This window comes from Triticum aestivum, chromosome 7D, assembly GCF_018294505.1.
Source record: "Triticum aestivum cultivar Chinese Spring chromosome 7D, IWGSC CS RefSeq v2.1, whole genome shotgun sequence".
Taxonomy (NCBI): domain Eukaryota; kingdom Viridiplantae; phylum Streptophyta; class Magnoliopsida; order Poales; family Poaceae; genus Triticum; species Triticum aestivum.
Genome location: NC_057814.1, coordinates 46291678 through 46312249, shown reverse-complemented (window position 1 = coordinate 46312249; position 20572 = coordinate 46291678). Strand labels below are relative to the sequence as shown.

The window sequence follows — 20572 nt, the reverse complement described above, 5'->3', positions numbered from 1 at the left end:
TCATCGTCTTGAAAGCTGGGCGCCTTTTGAATATGAGTGGGGCTCCTAGTCTAGGCGGCGCCTTCGTGGAGCCAAACTGAAGGAAGAGCAAAAGGGCGAGGCCACACCCGGCTTTGAATAGGAGGGGGGCTTAGCTCTGGATCCCGCCTGCTTGGAGAAATGAATGGATCAGAAAGGGGGTTGGGTTCTATTTCCGGGCCGGGCAGGAGGTGAAGGCCAGAAGAAGAAGAGAAGTGCGCCTTGCCGGTAAGGAAGAGGATAAAAAGGTGATGCCATCTATCTCGACATGTTTCCCGAGGCGTTGGAAATGAAGACCGGCTCAGAGAATCACTGGCGTGCTTTCTCTCCCCCATCGTTTTGCCAACAAAGAAGTCATCCTTGACTTGACTATTGACCATTCCATCCCTGCCGAGCCGCCTCTTCGAAGTATTTACCTCTGCCTTTCTTTTTTAAGAACATACCCTTCAAATCAAAAAGAAAAAAATAAAGAAAAGTTCCTCGTGTGTGATTTAATCGGCCCTAAGGGAGTTTACTCGACCCATTCTCCAGTCTCCCGCACAGCTCAAGTGTGCGACTCCGTATGAGGACCTCCTTCCCTTTTGCTCTGCCCACTCTCCGTTCACATGGTTATCAAAGTGGAGGAAGGGCGGGCAGCAGGTACCACGAGCCCTCTGTCCCACACATGTATCAAGAAGCAAGTGTAGTTCACCGGTTCCACCGAATGCTCCTATCTCTCGGCAAAGATCGTGTGAGTGTGCAGTTATGCTTCGGATGCTTCGCCATGGAATAGATCGATTCAGTTCCCCTTCTTTTCCGGTGCACTCGCTTTGTATCTCCGACACACAAGGAAGGACGCGGTGGGAAGAAAGCTGCCCCAGCCTCTGTCTGGTCGATCATTCCGCTGGCATCTTGCATTCACACCTCCGTTTGACTGCCGCTCGGGAATGTAGTTGTAGATATGTGAGTCTTAGTGGGTCGTTGGCTCCACCTCTTATCTCCTACGACATGCTGTAGTCGTCGCCATATTCAATATGTCACTTAGTCATATCTGCCTCGCAGCGGGTCAGCACCTCCGAAAGAAAGGGAGGGAGGACTTCATTCAGTGACTCCGCGATCGCCCTCTAAACGATCAAAATAAGGTAAAGCTTGAAGATAAGATTTGTACTCGATTAATTTCTCAGTCCCTCTAGTCGGGTGGGCGCCGGCCAGCCGGATCCCCCTGAAAACCGTACGTGCGGGTCTCCCCGCATGCGGCTCACGCCATTTGAGGTGGCCCAGCCCAGCATTCATTCGCAAATCCTGTAGTGAAATTGAGACTGGTCGACCTCGGAAGCTAATTCGCGTGTAGGCAGCGCTGTCTTAATACCGTTGACTGTATCTATTCATTGATACATTGGCTCGCTCCCCCCCCCCCTCTTTTTTCAAGAATGAATGAGCCGCTCGGACCTTCCATTTCCGTCAAATGACCCAGCTTCCCCTGGCACTTCCACCGTCCGGGCTCGCTTTCCTCCCTATGCTCCCCTGGCGCAGGCCCACCACGCTTCGCGCCTGCGGCGTTTTCGCCAGACGGTGTTTGCCAGTAGTGCCATCCTCCCTGCAGGCTGTCTGTATGGGTGGGTTGTCCCTTGCTGCTATGTTCTGTTAGGCGCTATGAATTACAGGAATTCAGTGGTTGACTTGGACAGCAGGCGGGTTACACGTTCCACTGTGCCGAGATGTGAGGTGCAGGTGGTGATGATCACCCCGGGGTATGCGCTAGCGCCCTTGACGGGCACTCCAGGACCCGCCTACGCTCGTGAAAACCTAGGTTGGTCCTCCGACCAGATGTGTGGATAACGAGGCCACCTTCACAACCTTCTCCCTTCTATCTTTATCCAAAGTCAGGTAGGGCGGTTCGCTTGAGTTGCTCAACCGTCCTTTTGCCCGGTGCTCATGACGCGCTACGGAACCTCCACTGTGCTAGCGGCATAGGAGCCTACTCAGCGTCAGCGGCTTCATGACGCACTGGAGTGATCCAATATGTGGTTCCGCACGTTCCACCACTTCTCCGTTCATTTCCAATACTAATCATGAAACACCATGAGCAGTAGGATGTTGAGGTCCGGAATTCGAAGTGAAATTCTTGATTTGCCCGTTCCTAGTCGTCATGGGAAAGAAATAAGAAAGAGATTATTCCCCTAGAGCTTGTCCAGTACCACCAGTACTCAAAATGCATCTTCGCGTGTCTACCTGGCGCTTTTATTAGCCGCCTTGCATGCAAGCGAAGCGCTATTGGGGGCAATTAATAGCTCACTGAGTGATGATTGATACAGTCAGCCAGTGCCCTCGATTATTCTATTCCTGATAGAAGGATCATGGCGCCCCGGAAGCATTCCATCCAGTAGCAGCATCTCCTTCAACCACGCGAGGACAAAACTGATGTTAGCTACATTCGAGCGTTCACCGCACAGAGGCGATCTCAAACGCTACCTATGATAATAAATCCAAAGGAAAGGTCGACAAAATGATTCAATCTGACTTTATCGGTATTCTGGATTGAGTGAAAAGGGATATATGAAGTTCAAGGCCTTCCCAAAACCGTCATGGCCCTATTATGTATAGGCCGTACTAAGCCAGTAGCGAATAACAAACTCTTTCCTGCTCCCTCGACCTTAATTAACTCCCCCATCCTGCCAAGCCTCAGCTGCCAGCCCATTGTATCTAAGCACACTGCGGCAAATTGATACAAGTAGCTAAAGATCTCGCATCCGACATCTCCGGCCGAACAGTTAGGCAACACTAGGGCGCCTGGGTCAAAATTCCGCTTACCAAACAAGATGTCGAGAGGCGAACTCTGTAATTCCCCTCCTGCAAAAGTGATAGCGGCTGTAGCATCCGTGTGGAAGAGGGTAAGCTTTCGGTGACACCTTTTGCAGATTGGAAAGGATGAATACTTGTGTTGGGTCCTGCAGACCAGGATAGCCTCAGATCAGAACCTAATAAATGTACCTGGGGTTGATCATATTTTTTGGGCAATAAGTATTCAGGAATTTGAGCGCTTATGTAGCTAAAAACTCTGCCACCTGAATACTTGATTCATTAAGGTCGTCACCCTATACCCGGAAGTCTCTATCATTTTCTTTGTCTGTTAAGCTTCACAGGGTTGGGACTCCCTAAATCAAACTGCAATCGTTGTTTATCAACCACTCACGACGACACCAAGATCTTCGACTTAGCTCCCACAGGTCATCCACCTGGGGCGGAAGATAACGAAAGGGAGACAAAGTCCTAACTAAATCAACACACAATAACCTCAACCTTCTACCCATTCCATCCATCATATCAGTCGAGGAGATTCGTTCTTATCTATAGATAAGGCAAGAGAGAACTTATGACCTCGCGGATGGAGAGGGATTCGAACCCCTGGTATTCCTATCAATACTTCGGTTTTCAAGACCGACTCTTTCAACCGCTCAGACATCCATCCCTGCGCTCGCTCGCCCTATCTATCTACGCGCTGGCAGGTAGGGGCAACTCTATGTGATTCGCTACGCTTGCTTGCGCCCCACCCCGTAAGCTGACTCTATTGCCTAGCGGTTAGTGACACTTTTTTGGTAGTACAAATCGCTATGCTTCGCTTCTTTCTATATGATAATATGCACCGTCGGTTGCTGCGTTCCCTGCGGGTAATAGAAAGAGAGTGAAGAACGAACGATCCTCAAAAAAGTCAGCAGTGAATGAGTCTGACTCGAGTTCGTGAGTCAAAGGCGTGGCAAGAGAGCGAGTTCGACTCGCGAACGATCCGCAAGTGAAGGACCGATCCTTTAACGCCAGTAATGTTGCGAGACTGGTACTTGGCGGCTCACGAGCAACATGTAGAAAAAGGTTGCCCATCATTCCCTCGCTCCTTTTTGAAGGCCCACCGCTCCCCCTTTCGTTAAGTATCTATCTCGGCTTGCATTTTGGAGCGAGTACTACAGTTCCTCCATAATCACATAGAACGCCCAGCTTCGAAGAGCTGCTCTCTCCCCAGTCCACAGCAAGTTGTGGAATCTGGATCTACTGTGTGTTCTGACTCTATTGGATCAAGTCAGATACTAAGCCTTCTACTACTACTACTTAGGAGATCAAATGCTATATTTCAGAGATTGGACTCCTTACTGTGTTTTTTCAGGGCTGTTCCCGAGCCAAGTTCCCTGGATCCATTCTTACCTAAATGGATGAATGAAGAAGGGGGCGAGCAGATACGACGGCCACACACACTTCTTTTTAGCCGAATAAAGCCGGATCTACTACACGGCTAGGATCAGAGAAAGATTGAGAAAGCAAGACCAAACCTACTCTACTGTTGATTCAAAAGGTAAACAGCCACTGAAGACTTTATCAATGAATGGATCAAAGAAGTTTATCTATCTAAGTCATCGTATATAAGGGAAGAAGCCCGCCCTTGATCGAAGAATGAAGAAGCTAGCCTGGGTAGACTTTAAGACCAACTTGGTGTAGAGACGACTATGATGGTCGGCCTCCACAGACTAAACGCGGGAGATTCTTTCACAATGTTTTTAGTAGTGCGAGGAGGATAGAGCTCCCAGCAATGACTGATTGTTCGTACGAGCGAAGGAGCGAGCATGCTTTACCCTTAGAGTGAAGTTGACATTCACAGGTCTTGGGGAACTCCTTCAGTTCAGGTAGCCATAGTCACTCAGGGCTATAGTGGTAGTAGCAAGATAGAAATTGTGAGATTGGCTCGATCACAAACTATCAAGAAGAAAGATCAAGATTCACATTTGTCGGGCAAAGAACTCTATTGAGGAAATGACTCCGCTCACTGAAGACCAAGCAGCAGCCATTCTAGATGAAAGGGCACAAGCCTAAAACTTGAATGTGGATCTGTTTATCTTGAATTCCTATCTTCAGAAATAAAGAGTTGCCTATCTTCAGAAATGTTGGTATAGTTGACTTGCCTCTGTTCTCGCACCGGTGTCTGCCAGGGTCTGAACCATTAGGTAGAGGAGCAGCTGAAAGAAAAGGAAGACAGAGATCTTGTGCTAGATCCGTATACATTCAGCACCCTCATTACAGCATTTGCTAAGCATGAAAATTGGTTGGAGCTATGCTTATGTGCACGAAAATGCAGGAGAAAGGATGGCACCCAGAGACGAGGAAGGGCGTAGCAAGCAACGAAATGCTTCGAGGAGTTGAAAATAAGCATAGATCCGGAGATTCCCAAATAGGTCAACCTTTTGAACTGCCTGCTGAATCCATGAGCAGGCAAGAGACAACCTGGCGAACTGAAACATATTAGTAGCCAGAGGAAAATAAAGGATAATGTTGCTCTTCAGAAAACGCGTATAGTAAGTAGTCTTCGTCGATGGGACAAACACTCCAGTGTATGCGTTACGAGGCAACTAGCATTTTGTCATGGAAGTTCGTGAAAGAATGTTCTTGTTTTTCGTTGGAAAAACCAACGCCGATCTAAAACTAAGTCTCCCATTCTCTTTTGTTCGGGAGCAGAGCTGAAAAAATGGGGAGTCACGATGGATCCTTTTTTTCGGATTCAATAGACGGAATGCTTGTGGAATTTGACCCTTCGTCGTCATACCCAAATTCCGTCAATGGGCCGGCTATGAGCGTAGAAAGTGTGAGTCCGAATTTCATGGAGTTGGAGGCAGAAATAAATTCCCCTCCTCCCCCTAATCCAAACCCTTATTCTCATATTCCTTATTTCCTCGCTGCTAATGCAAATATTGATTACTTTTCTCAAATGCAGATTTCTTATCAAATGCAGATTTCTTATCAAATGTAGATGTATTTTTTATTTCATTTAACTTATTGGAGCGGCTAGCCGCTTTTGCCTTTTCCGTGGGTACCGATGTATGTGCATTTTTTGATGTCTTTTTATATGCGCTTTTGGAATTTTCCCTTCTAAGCAAACTTTTTTTCGCCATTTTCTCTTTAATTGAACTAGACTAGTATAAGCTCCGTATTGAATTGAAAAACTATTTCCGGCTCCGTATTGAATTGAGAAACTATTTCAGGCTCCGTATTGAATTGAAAAACTATTTCAGGCTCCATATTGAAAACTCGAATTGGATTTTGTGTTGGCTGGCCTACCGGCCCGCAGATTAGGTTGGCTTTTATCGCCAACTGAATTGCGTAACCAAAGCGAATCCTTCTTGGTGGAGATAGGTGGGTCCTGGTCCAACCTAAGTCAGTTCAAACCTGACAGGTCGTTTGTTCGTGTGGAGAATCTCTCTCCTTTTCTTCTAAGTCTTGCTTCATTAAGTTACTTGCTCTCTCAGCCTCATAATAATAATCAATATTCAAATACTTTATGCTAAATTCTGTATATCAATCAATGTCTGAGGGCATAGAGAACCTTAAGAGGATAGGAATGTCTATTTATTTGAGACCAGTGAGGTCAGAAATTCAAGCATTCAGGTCAAGACTATAAGGCGCTATCAGGCCATACCTCAAAAGGCTCGCTACCTTCTCTAGATACTTGATTGGAAGAGAGGGTAGATGTAAGAGAGTTAAAGCACTTCGCTGGAAGAAGGGTATAATGGAAAGTCAATCAATATTTCATCCGGAACTAAATAGGTCATTTACGACTCAATGGTTTATCAATCAAATACATCAGCATTCCAAAATACTACCCGCTAACGCCCTCACTCTTTGACTTAGAGGTCTTAGCCCCACCTTTACTTATATCTTAGACTTATACTCTTCCTTACTTCCCTTCTCTGGCCATGTCGTTGAGGATATTTGAAAAAAACAAGAAATTGACAATACCTACTATCGATGCCTAAGAGTAGGTCTTTACCAGCTTGCCTAATAAGAGTAGTTTAATACCGGCTCACTTGTACAAGCTTATACTATAAGTGAGTACGCTACCTTCTTGATTATTATCATCAGAAAGATATTTTGAAACCATCCTGGTGTCATTTACTTTCATAAAGCAAATTTTAGTAAATAAATGTGGGTAATCCTACTTAGAATAAGACTTATATTGTGGTGTGAGGTACTAATATAACTCCACTTTATGCGTATAGGAAGGCGGTTACTTAGAATGCTAAACAGGCCTACTAGATGGCTTATGCTAGAACAAGTCAAGCTCAACAATGCTTAAGCCCAAGGAATGGATGCGTTAAAGACTGGAAATATAGAGTTTATCTCAACCTAACCTATGCAAGCACTTATCCCCTTGCCTTGGATTAGGCACTACAACTATATTTGACTTCGAATCTGACCAGTAACTATACCTTATGAAAAGTAAGCACTAGCTATAGACAGAACTATATAGTCCCGAGTAAGTGGCGCGGAGCGGATTGCAATAAAGCAATAGAGTAGCTACATATATTGAAGTTGAATCTATGCTCTTTGCAAGGCAAAAAGCTATCCAAGATAGTAAGTACTCGGCGGTATACTCCTGTAGCTCCTTGATTCCTTACGCAAGTTAGAGCCTTATGAAAGAGGGAAGACTGCTTATTAATAGGCAACTTTTCTTTAGACATAAAAAAAGACTGCTATTTCAGGGAATGCAGCATGGGCCCTATAACTTGCTTTTCTATTTCCAACCAAAGCTAGAAGAGCAGCGCGTCTATCCTGAGTTTTCGTGTCTACCTTGCTTGCTCACTTCCTATAACGGCAATCAAAGAAAATCTCGTTCTGATCCTATACCTTAACTAAACTTAACTAAGTAGTAAAGAGAAGATTAGGATGAGTAAGCCCTGACTTCAAGTCTATGTATAGCAACTAGCTATATTACTACTTATTAGTCATACTTTATCTCGATGGACCTATTGCCGCCTATTTAGAATAATAATAAAGTCTTCTATAGTTACTGGCATTTTTTTTAAGAAAGACTGTAAGGGAACCCCCTACAGTATAATTGGTGCAACAACCCCAAATTGCAAGTACCATGCCTTGAACCTGGGTGGGTGGGAAGGCATCAGCCCCTTCCCACCACTAGGCTATGCCTTAGTCTGCAGTTACTGGCATATTACTCCCATCAGTGAGAATCGTATACGTAGGAGGGAACCTTGCGCAAAAAGGATCTCAACACTGAAGAATAAGACGTCTTTTCTTACTCTTGCATTAAATAGAATAATATTAAAGGGAGGGGAGTATATCGAATATAAGGCAGCCCTCAGGCAAACCCATAATAATGCTGATGAAAGCGAAGCAGAATTTAAAACAAATAAGGTACACTCTTGATCCTTACAGCACATCTTTACTATGACTAAAAAGTGGCGGAAGGAGAATGTCAAAGAAGGACTCAAAACTTGCAGATAATGAATATAAAGATGAAAGATTGAATGCTTTATCAGAGATAGATTTTGACTGGGCTTGAACAAAGCCATTATTCGCCTTTCTTCGCTAGTTCGCTTAAGTACATAGGTTATGGCAATACAACATTCTATCTTTTGCTTAGGCTTGAAACACTTATTTTCTTATTATCTTTTTTATTTTCTTTCGCCCTAGGCAATCTCTTTGCTTGCTAACATAAACTTTCAACATAGATCAAGTTGTTTTTTAGGAGTTTTACCTCTTCTTACTTCTTGACATCAGAATGACAAGCGCTTACCTCCTTCCTAGCAACCTACATATCTGTCTGCTCAAAGCACATTCGGAGTATAGTTGACTATTCCTCCTTTACGTATCTCAGGCAAAGCCTACTTTATTCTCTGCAAGCTAGGTAGTTAAGGAATTAAGTAACTAATTTAGACTGATTGGTGGCAGGCTCCGACGAAAGCTTATGGATTCAGCACTTTGCTTTAAGAAAGAAGCAAGGTTGTCCGACAAAACTAGAGTTTTAAGTAAGCAAGAGATTGATTGCGTGGTAGGAAAGAAAGGAAACTACCAAGCGAGGGATTGTTTGCATATTATATACTTATTAACTTCCTGTCAGTAAAGTACTAGTTTTTTAGTTAGTAGTGTGCAATACTATTTAAGAAATGCATGCAATCTGAGACTTCAGAAAACGTATACTTGAGTCAAACTATACTAGAATAGTCAGTGAAAAACTACACTGAATTATAAAGGTCTTTTCCTTGAAAGAATAGGTTTTTTGCATCAAGAGGTTGTGAGGAAATAAGTACCATAGTTAATGAGGAGGGGGTATGCATCTTATCATCTTCTATTCGAGAATAATAAACGACCGAGAAAGTAAGCAGCAGGCACGAGTAGACCGACTGGTAGCAACGGCGAATCAACGCCCGACCCGGCTCTTTTGTCCTTTTGTTCGCAGAAGGGAGATCCTGTGCGCTAGCTATATCTATTATGGATGGAGCCCTCACTCAACCGACTTGCTACCTGGAAATCCCCGATGCACCAATGTACCAAAGGCACTGTACTTTGAATAGGAAACTTCCCTACTTCACTTCCTAATTAATAAAGTAGGAGGTATTCGAGTACGGAGGTACTAGACCGTTATTCTGGTCCTGATGCGGACACACCTGTCGACAACAGAGAAGGGATTCAATTGAGAGCGGATAGCAAGATCGAATGAATGGATACTCTGAGATAGAACGAGAAAAAGAAAATTTGATTAATCCTACAAAAGCCTTACAAGGCAGGTAAACTTTATGCAGTATCTGCTACAAAAAGAAGGTTAGAGAACTGGTTCCATCTACTTTATCCTTGGGCATGAAGAACATGCTTCTCTCTCAATTTATAGGAATCGTTAACCGCAACTCTCCTTTTCAGGCTTGGATTGGTTTTTTGATGTAGTAGAGAAGCCGTTTCCTTTGAACTTGGTCCATCGGACAGATATAGACATGGAGAAGCTTTTCAATGTCAATCTTTCACTACTTTGTTTGGACCTTGCTTCTTCACTTAATGCTTGCTTTCCGTCTTGCCTTTGTTGGGCCTACGATAGGCTGTACCCCAATACGAAATAAGATTGTACATGAAGGTTGGTGAAAAGCAAAAGAAGCAATTGGTTCTCAAATGCCTTGACGTCACCTAGCTTTATTCTATATTTCTCACCGGCCTGAAGGCATGAACTGAAGGCAGGCAAGAATGCATTAAATGGCTTTTAAGGATTCTCTTCTTTTTTACGATGACGATATGGACCTCGTTACTGTCTCATTTCTTCTATTTATATAAGTTCTTTTTTTGGATTCGACATAACAAGAACAGAATCACGCTCTGTAGGATTTGAACCTACGACATTGGGTTTTGGAGACACACATTCTACCGAACTGAACTAAGAGCGCTTTCCGAGAGATAAAGCAGTAAAGAAAAGGATGATTTTTGTACCGCATGCATATAGAAAAATGAAACTCTGAATTTTGTCCAATTTGAATTGATCTCAATTGATCCCTCGTTACTGCCCATAGGAGAAGTAATAGGTAGGGATGACAGGATTTGAACCCCTGCCTTGTTTTCCACATCATAATTTATTCCTCCATCTATATAAAACTTTCTTGTCATTTCTTCTTTTTGGTTTCATATAATAAATGATATACATCTGAAACCCAACCTAACGTATAAAAAATGAATATTTATCGGTAATGCTCAGGAAGAAACAAGGGGTCATCTTTTTGATTTTTATTCCACCCTCATGTACCCTTCTTTGCATTTTTTTCTAAAGCCTGTTCAACCTCATATCACCTAGAACAAGTCATGGACTTCTTCAATGAAAGAAAGTCTCATGGAAACGTTTTCAACGAAATAAGAACCATACAAAATAGATTTCTTGATCTTTTTATTTAGGAAAACGGATTTTTTTCACAGTTTTATCTTTTATCCTAAAGATATGCAGAACGAGTGTATTATGAAATGTTCGTTGTCTAGCTTTGCATACATCGCTACTTAATGGTTTAGTGGTTATCTATGAAATTACTTCACCATAGAGAAAATATTATGGAAGTTTATAGAGAAAATATTATGGTTTAGTGGTTGCTTTTGTTTATGTCCAATTGGAAAAGTTGATCTTCTAAATTCATATGTTTAGCCTAAAGTACATAACTTGTGTTCCTCCCTAGTTCTTGCAAAGCCACCTAATCAAGCCTCACCTCATTTTTAGTTATAACATGTTCAGCTGAAAGCAAACTCCAAATAAAATTGGTTTACTATTAGTAACACATATACTTTTTTACCTCAGCTCTTTCTTTATTGTTCATTGAGCAGTTCAAATGCTTTGATTGCTTATCGGATAAGAGGTAAAAATATTCTTCATTCGTTTATTTTGTTAATTCCAAATTGCGTTCAAATCCATTCTTTCTCATAACTTGAGAATATGTACAGCGCAGAATAGAAAAGAAGGCAGATTTGATGAGTTGTAGGGGCGGACCCACTTCCACTGATTTCTTGCAGGAAGGTTCTATAAGGGAAGAAGAATCAGAGCTGTGACCTGGTAACCTTGATTGCTTTCGGAACGTCATTACGAGAGTAACAAAGAAAGAATAACGTAGATAGGAAGGAGCGAGCCGAGCCCCAAGGATAATGAATTGGTATGCCGGGTGCTTACTTGAGCAAGAAGCCAAGTCATCGATAATCAAAGAAAGGTGTGAGTGAACGAGCCCAACTTTCCGATTCAAATATGACTCCTTTCCACCTTCAACAAATAGAGAAATCTCCGCTAGGCTAGCAGTGGGTAACCAACGTAGTGCCCCATTCATTCCATGACATCCAATCAGTTCTCCTCGGATTCCAATCCAATCTCCCAATCAATGAGAAATAGACGGTCGGATGAGATCTCGAACGTTGTCCCTACCTACTGAGGAATCAAAAGTGTACGGAGAAAAAGAGAGTGTTGGAAATGCATCGAGGAGAACTTACCTTGTGAGTCATTACTCCGGCACTGGGCAGGAATACTACTAGCGAGGCTTATAGGCGGCTAGTTCTTAAAGAAATCTGTCATCTATAACCTAGCCTATTGAATCTGGTACGCCCGAAGCACGAAACTAGATAGGTAGCCCTACCTACGACTAGAAAAGTATCGTATTTTTTTCTTCCAGTAAATCTTCCACTCATTCCTTCCATTATGGAATATCATTTGGAGTGTATTTTCCCTCTCAAAAAAGGCTTCGCCCTCACTTCACTGAACTTATTGGAAATGCCTAGGACAGAGTTCATTCACTTGCCCAGCAGCCCTACTCCTCATAGTTGATCCGAATTTCTATCCCTGATTGCCTCAATCGGGAAGAGGAAGACTTGATAAAAGATGAAAAGAAAGGATTGATTACCTTTTTAAGTCAAGAAAAGAAAGGAAAGGGCTATTTATGAGTTTATGTAGATGAAGTTTCAGATTCTTGGATGAGCGGAACATCTTTGAGACAAATCATCTCTACTCGGGTACATAGCTTCATCCAAACCATGGATCCATGAATTGTTGACTCGCTCTAGAAAAGAGCTTCGTAGTTGGGAGCTCTGAACCGATGATTGATATGGTTTCCTAGGATGAGAACTATGGTTTACTACTTGACAATAAGAAAGTTGTTTTATATTTTTTTAACTTTTTGAGGTGTTTTGCCTAGTCTGAATTTCCCCTTCTTCTATTTGATCAAGATGGATAGCAAAAAAGCATGAATAGGCCTACTGGGATGGAAGGAGAGAAGGACTGAACGAGAAAAGGAAATACCTCTTTGTTTACCTTGGAATGAATTGCTCAACTACTTAGGTAATGAAACGAAATGTTCATCTACGATCTTTCTTAAAAAAGATAGGACTGTACGGCAGTTCTCGTTAGTAGATTCGCAGAACAGAAGAAGAAGTTCACTCTGACTTGCGCACTACAAAAAGGCAGCCAACGACTTCGGACGTACTCCGTCTTTCGAGACTCTGTTTAGCTTCAAAAGATAAGGCGCTAGTGCAACGAACGCTCCTTTGGTGCGTCCCACCCCAACTAACTAGTGCTTGACTTGACTTTCCCCCGCGCCCTATCCAATGAATAAGGAGAAGGCCGGCCTATCAATGACCGAGCCAGTCTGGTCTCCTTTATACTTACCTCAAATAACGAGCGAAGTCGGGATGTTGATGAGAAAGGGGCTTTTCTCAAGGCCAAAGAGTGATCTTTGAAGGCTACTATGCATCCTTACGAATACAAGAGTGGTTTTTTTGTTTTGGGTATAGCAGGACTTGAACCTGCGACCATTAGGTTAAAAGCCCAATGCTCTACCAACTGAGCTATACACCCGATTTTACAAGAAGGCTTGGTGCGGAAAAGAAAAGAGGGCGCCCTGGCCCCTTTTCTTCTTATCATATCACAAGGGCGCGGCTCTGTATGGTATAGTACTGTGGAGCAAGTTTGGGAGTCCTTTCCACTCATTGAGGATTTTATCTAAAAAAGAAGGTCAACGGGGGAGACTACTTTGAAGTCCGGGCTGAACAAACTACTTCTCCTGCTACCAAAATAGAGAAATAAGGAAATAAGATGGATTCTTCTAATAAAATACCCAATGCCTGTAGTTGAAGAATTGTTGGATGAGTTATCTTGTGTTGTTTGGTTTACTAAGCTGGATCTAAGAGCTGGTTACCATCAGATAAGATTACATGAAGCAGTTGAATACAAAACGACATTCAAGACCCACGTCACTATGAATTTTAGGCTATTTGGGCTCACAAATGCACCACCCACCCTCCAGAGTGCTATGAACACAATTCTGGTTGAGCTGACTAGGGTTTGTGTACTTGTTTTTGTTGATGACATCTTAATCTACAGCAAATCCTTGCAAGATCATGTCACCCATTTGCAGCAAGTATTTGACCTTCTGAAGCAGAATCAACTATATGTGAAGTTGAATAAATGTTCATTTGCTCAACCACAGATAGAATACCTGGGTCATGTCATTAGTGGGCAAGGGGTGGCTACAGACTAAAAGAAGATCCTCACAGTGAAAGAGTGGCCTACTTCCAAGTCAAGCACATTAGAGTTTGGGCTTAGCAGGACAGGTGTTTCATTCACAGGAGCTTAGCTCATTTGACTGCTCAAAGACTTAAAACACCAATCCAGCACAAAGCTTTCCTTTCCTCAAGCTCATGGGATTACAATATACCATCGAATAAAAGGCTCAGAGAATAGGGCAGCTGATGCACCACTATCTAGATTACATGAGCCAGATGAACTCAATGCCATTACTTCCTGTCAACCACAATGACTCACTGATATTGTTGCAGGGTACAGCAAAGACACATTCACCCAGAATTTACTATCTGAATTGGCAGTCCTGAGCACTCACAAGAATAGGAAATATTCATTGCATAATGGGGCCATTCGATATAGAGGAAGAGTATGGGTTGGTGCAAACTTCTAAATGAAAAAAAAAACATCTTGCAAGCCCTTCATGCCAGTGGTATTGGTGCCCACTCTGGCATTACTGCTACTTATCACCGCATCAAGGCACTATTTGCTTGGACAACAATCTTTCAATCAGTGGAATATTTTGTCAACAAGTGTCAAATCTGTCAGCAAGCTAAGGTAGAACATTAAAAAGTCCCTGGCCTCTTCGATCTTCTACCCATTCCTGATGAAGCATGGTCCATTATCAGCATTGACTTCATCACTGGATTACCAGAGTCCCATTACTATTATTCAATTCAGGTGGTGCACGAGACAAGCCAAACAAACAGAAACCGAATTAATACCGAAGAACACAAGCTGTGGGCCGTAAAGTGGAAACGGTTGCAGGCCAAAGTTGTCACCCTTTGCCACTAAGACTTGAATCTTTAACCATCGGAATACCTGGTACTCTCTCTACCAAACAGGCAAGATAGTCTTATCTTGAACTCCGTCCCTTCTCTAATGATTGACAGGTTTAGTGCCTAGTGGTAACGGTATTTTGTGGTCTATTGTCCTCCTAGGAGGTCACTCTGTAGGCTCAGCAAACAATTCACTGAAGCCATTCAAGACCGGTTGTAGGGCAGACAGACCATTGACTTGACATGACCGTAATACATACAGAATAGGAAGCATAAGCTATAAGATAGAGATCCGGATTGTTGTGCTCCAGAATAAACAAGAATACCATCTTGTCTAATCAAATACGAATACCATCTTATTGATTTAGTCAGCTTGCATCAACACATAAGATGTGATATGAGTAGTGGGAAATAAACTCTTCTTTGATCACTTGAAACATAGTAGAAAGCATCCAAAACAGAATGAAATGTTGTTCAAAAGAAGAAGCTACCTGGCCCAATCACTACACCATTTTGCCTAATGTGTGACTACCCATATCAGTTACAACATCTTCCGTTTCCAAGTTTTCAGTGCCTTTTTCTTATAGTATACAAAATAGGATTCTGGATTGCTCTTCATCTCGTTCAATTTATCCCCTTGCTTTTCAACGTATATATATTAACCCGCCTTGTTTACCTATTTCTTCTACAATTCACATGACTCATTGAAACCAACTTTCTCCTTCCTACATTTTATCTCTACAGCAGTTATCCTGTATAATGATTTATTTTTGGTCGCTACTCTCCTAATCGACGAGTCGGAGAGGATACGAATGTCCATTCACCCTACCACCCATCTTCCTTCTAGCTTCCTTGATCAACAACGAGTAAAGATCCCGGAAAAGATCCAAGGGAGTACAATACACTTTATATTCACGTCTTGAATAATGAGGGGGGTAAAGAAGAAAGTCCGATTTTCTCTCTCCTTTGTGGATATGCCCTTATTCAGCTCTTGAAAGAAAGAGAGATAGAAAGAGAGAATGATCAAACTCAACTAGACGGCAGTTCCTCTTGTTCAAACCTCTCTTGCCGAGTCTTCTCCTCATAGCGAGTTTCGCTCTCGCTTCGCGTGTCCTAAACATAGAAAAAGAAAGAATTGATTGTGAAAGACAAGTGTTTCATTCCCCTCCCTAATCGTTGAAATTCAAATTATCCGCTAGCTCCTCCTTTGTTTGGATTATAGCCCTTCCTTGGGGATTTACTATCCAAAGTAAATCTTTCCAGTTTCAGATGCTACTATTTGTTCGTGGGAAGAAAGTACAAAATCTTCTTTTTCTGGTACTCCTTACTCTTTTCTCCCGTCGTCCTACTTTCACTTCTACAGACCTTCTATCCATAACGAGTTCCAGGATTGGTGAATCGATGTGGGAATAGATAAAACGATTGTTGAGTACACAGTATAACCGTGTAGCTCATCCAGAAGATCATCAATGACCGGTATCGGGTATTTCTTTTTTACGGTTTGCGCATTGAGTTGCCTATAATCCATAGGCGCCACGAACCTTCTTTCTTCTTGTAAAGAAGAGCCGGTGAGGCATGAACTAGGTTGTAGAGTACCATTCTAGAGTAACTCCTTGATTATGGCTTCAATTTCATCCGGTGGTGTGAATACCTATAAGGCCTTTGATTCACTGGTTGACTATCGTGAGGTGAATCCGATGGTCACATGGTCTTTTAGGAGGGAGGGTAGTGGGTTCTAAGAACACATCAGAGAAAGAGGACCAACCCTGCTTGAGTCCTCTTCTACATCTTGAGTACTTCCCACTCCGCTGGATCTAGTTTTTAGAATAGCTTTGATCTGGCCATGTAGAGCACTCATAGAGGTCCGGCTTCACGTTAGTAATCTACCACACCCATGCTAGAATTCAGTAGAGTCCCCACTCGCCAACCGCGATGTCTTGGTTGAGAGGCCCCACCTACCCATCTTCCCACAGTTTCACTGAGGTAGTACCATCCCCAATTCGCCACTTCTTGTGTTGATGTACTAAGCAATTGGTTGAGGCAATCGACTTCAATCAGAGGAAGCACTTGTGCACATCAACTTAGGATATCCCCTCCGTTCTACACCAGATTATGCACTCACCTCTGGTATAATATAGGAAAGGAAGACGCCCTTTCAGTGCACGCCAAAGCAGCTTTGCCTAGAAGGCTTCGAAATACACTACTAGGTCCCTCATTCTCAGTCGGCCTTCACAAAGCGGTTTGCACACCTTGGACCAGCTGGACAGATGTTCCGGCCTTTCTCCTATTAAATGCATCTACCACCTTATTTTCCATTTTACCCCTAATATTCCGCCTTTGAAAGTCAAAACTCACACTTTCTCATCTTAGCATGTAGCTGATTCCGAAGAAAAAGTGTTAGCTGCAAGTGCTGTTGATGCTCCTTCGGTGTTTTACTGTCAAGAAGTATATCATCAAACCAACACAAATCTTCTGGGCTTGAACACATCATTCATGAGTGCTTGAAACGTTGCAGGAGCATTTGTAAGCCCGCATCACATTGAATTCATAGTTACAGGGTTCTGAATGAAGTTTTGGGCTTGTCTTCCTCTCTCATCCTGATCTGATGATAGCCAGATCTTAAGTCAATCTTGCTGTAATATTTAGCACCACTCATCCAATAGGGCATCTATGTGCCGGAATTGGGTATTTCTTCTTTACTGTACTGGCATTCAGTTGCCTGGTTTCAATGCACATCCTCCATGTCCCATCCTTCTTCTTCACTAACAGCACAGGTGAAGCAAAGGGGCAAGTAGAGGATTGTATCAGTGAATTCTTCAGCAATTCTTTAATTCTCAATCTCAGCCTTTTGCAGATGTGAGTATCCGTATGGCTTCAGATGTTTGGGCTCAGTACCTTCGGGGGTATATAGTGGTCATGGATTCTTTTTTTTGTAAGGACTTAGGTTCTTGAAACACCTACTCTTAAGAGTTCAGTAGGGTTGAAATTGGATCAGAGATCAGAGATGTTAGGTTTACTGAGTTGACCATGCATGATTGAGCCATCATGCAGAACTAAGCTTGTTCTGATTTAGTAGCAATCAGCTCTTCTCCTTCCACCTGGTACAGCTTTCCTCCTCCCCTCTTGATTCCTTCCAGCACCACTTAAGCACTGCGGAAAGGGTTTTGACCAGCTAGTTAGATTGCCCCATTACGGGTGTGTTACGCCAGAAAATTCCTCAATCCTGAGCCTGTTCCCGAGCGAGTCAGTCCCATTTCGATGATGAACGACACGATGTGTGCCTCCATAGAGCTTCCCATTTGACATTTCTCCATCGCGAGAGATTCTCTCCAGCCACAGGTTCCCCAGTGGTACGTCCTGGGTCAGTTCAATCAGTGCGCTATCAGTCCAATACCATTAGCTCTCCAAGGGTCGCAATCCATTCTTTCCGGGCAAGCCAGTTCAGTTCCTTTCTGGTAGCAAGAGATCCCATATCAGATTAAGTAAAGGGATTACCTAGCTAGCGCATATCGAAGAGTTGGAGACTTCCTGCCACTACAGAAAAAGCCGTTGATGGAACAATTTCTGTAGGTGGGTCTCAACTGGGATCGAGACATTCGGATTTGCCGATGAAGAGTACTGCCTTGGAGGGGTAGGGGTTGTAGGGAAAGAACCAACCTTTTGTAGGTAGCAAAACATCTCACTCAGTAACTAAATTAGAGTTTGATCTTTTACGTTTGTGTTGTCTTTTTTGCATTTTTGTTTCGATCCGACATCAGATCTGAGTTATTGTTCACTGACTATATCTTAGACCATTGCGATCTCTTTCTTTCACTTGGTTTTTCTTCCTTCCCTTGGGTACTCCTTAACTCGGAGATACTCCTTCGGTACTACTTGGCTACTGCTTGAACAGATGGGTTTAGTCCCTTCCTTCGGGCAACGTTTTCTCCGGGTACCACCGGCTTACCACCAGGTTGAAAGAAACCCCTTACTATTAGGACATAGTGTTCGGTACGACTTAAGGCTACTGGATTGACTTTCTTTAATGTTGCATCTGCTTTCAACTATTTCATAGCCTCCCGTCCCGAGCAAACATCGAGAGCAGGGTGTTGAGCCAAAAAGTAAAATCCATAGAGTTGGGGACTAAAGAGACTCTTTTTTACAGCCAACCATGAAGAGAAGAGAGTCTCATAGTAGATTCGGTAATGTTGAGTCGATCTAGTATGGAAAATCCCTCGCTGTGTGCTCGCCTTTTGCCTGCTTCTGCTTCATCTGCAGATCAGATTCCTTCCCCATAGTTCTTACTTATAGGCTTTATAGCCAAGCAATAGAATAGCTGCTTCTTCTAAAGCGGATTAGAGTGCGACGACCAAAGCTACGGAGCGGCCTCTACCGCTTTCCCTACTGTTCTGGTTGAACTAGGGCTTTGGCTGAGCGACCACCTTCTTCCAGTATTCTTAGCTTACTGTCTGCTTCCTGCCTGATCGGTGCTGACTGACTGTTCTTGCTTGTCTTGGGCCTGCTCTAGTTTTGGTGCTGCTAACTAAGGGTCGAATTTCGTGACTTGATGAAGAGGAGGCCGAGTATCTTTGGTCTTGAAGAGTCAGGCCAATCCAACCGCTTGCTCCTGCCCAACTCAGTCTCAGTCGTACCATAATGCACCTGGACTCAACACTTTTCTTGCTCCAAGACCACCCTCTAGCCCTCATGTAAAATAGATGACAGAATTGTAAACAATCATAGAATGATTTAAGCCGAGGAACATAGAGGTCTCTCCCACCATTTTTGTCATATACCTCTGGAATAGTGTTGAAATCACACGCCACTAAGCAGTTTTTTAAACCAAGTGGTTTATCTTAGTGCGCTAGCTGCTGCTTCATTTCGTATAGCGAAAATGCTTTCTCTTTCTTAGCGCTCCACCCCGCGGAGAACTTTGGTTGCACTTTGGTTGGCTTTCTCTTTTTTTGATTTTCTCTGACTTAACTCAGCTTGACCTACTTGACTCAGCGGTTAGAGTATCGCTTTCATACGGCGAGAGTCATTGGTTCAAATCCAATAGTAGGTAAAGCCGGCCGAAACCCTCGCTTTTGCCAGCATGATAGCAAGAACAGACTGGCATCAAGGAGTAGAATGACCAAAGCATCGGTTGCTTCCACTTGTTTGTTGCCTTCTTCGACCGACAGACAAGGTACCCCCCCTCTTTTTCTCTTGCGAACCTACGTTGAGCTTGGGACAACCCGCGACTGGCATAGGATATTTCAAAAGCGCCAGGATCCATCCTTCTTACGAACCAAGAGCACTGGAGAAGCGAAGGGGCTCGTGCTGCGACGAATAATGCCATTGTTCATCATCTCACAGATTTGCTTCTCAATCTCTGTTTTCTGGTGGGGTGCATATCTATATGGTCGGACATTGACTGGCACTGCACCTGGCACCAACAGAATTTGGTGGTCACAGGCACGACGAGGGGGTAATTCCTTTGGCTCCCGGAACAAAGCATCAAACTCCTGTAGCAGTTCTTGAACAGCTGGAGGTGTCTGCTCTGCAGGATCAGCATCCAGAGTATAATTGCTTGCAGATCATGCTCCTGGTGAATCTGACGCACTTGCACACACTGGCTAACAGCACCCCGTTTCAGCAATCCTTGCAGCTTACGGACAGAGATTGGACGGCAGGAAGGATTATCTTGAATGCCATTGAGAGTGATGCGGCGCCCTCTGTGCGTGAATTTCATACGACGATGACGCCAATGTACCCACATCGGGCTATGGTCTTCGAACCACTCTTGCCCTCCCCTTTCACTTCCATAGTGGTCTTCTTTGGCCGGCCCACTCATTTCACTCTCAAGCTCTCTGAGAAGAGAGAATCCGATTCAAGATGTTTCGAATTCAGCCTTTCCTTCATGTTCGTGCTTTAAGTCAGTTCGTACTTTTCAGTATATAAGAGACTGACTGAACTCGCATTGAAA

The 20572-nt window shown here is 43.4% G+C and overlaps 2 non-coding genes and 1 pseudogene across 2 annotated transcripts; 1 reads left to right on the top strand and 2 right to left on the bottom strand.

Moving 5' to 3' along the window:
• Positions 1 to 580: 580 nt before the first annotated feature.
• Positions 581 to 1138, top strand: LOC123170737 (uncharacterized; annotated as a pseudogene).
• Positions 1139 to 10125: 8987 nt separating this feature from the next.
• TRNAW-CCA (transfer RNA tryptophan (anticodon CCA)) lies at positions 10126 to 10199 on the bottom strand. The gene has a single exon. It is a non-coding gene; the product is annotated as a tRNA-Trp (tRNA).
• Positions 10200 to 13050: 2851 nt separating this feature from the next.
• TRNAK-UUU (transfer RNA lysine (anticodon UUU)) lies at positions 13051 to 13123 on the bottom strand. The gene has a single exon. It is a non-coding gene; the product is annotated as a tRNA-Lys (tRNA).
• Positions 13124 to 20572: the final 7449 nt, after the last annotated feature.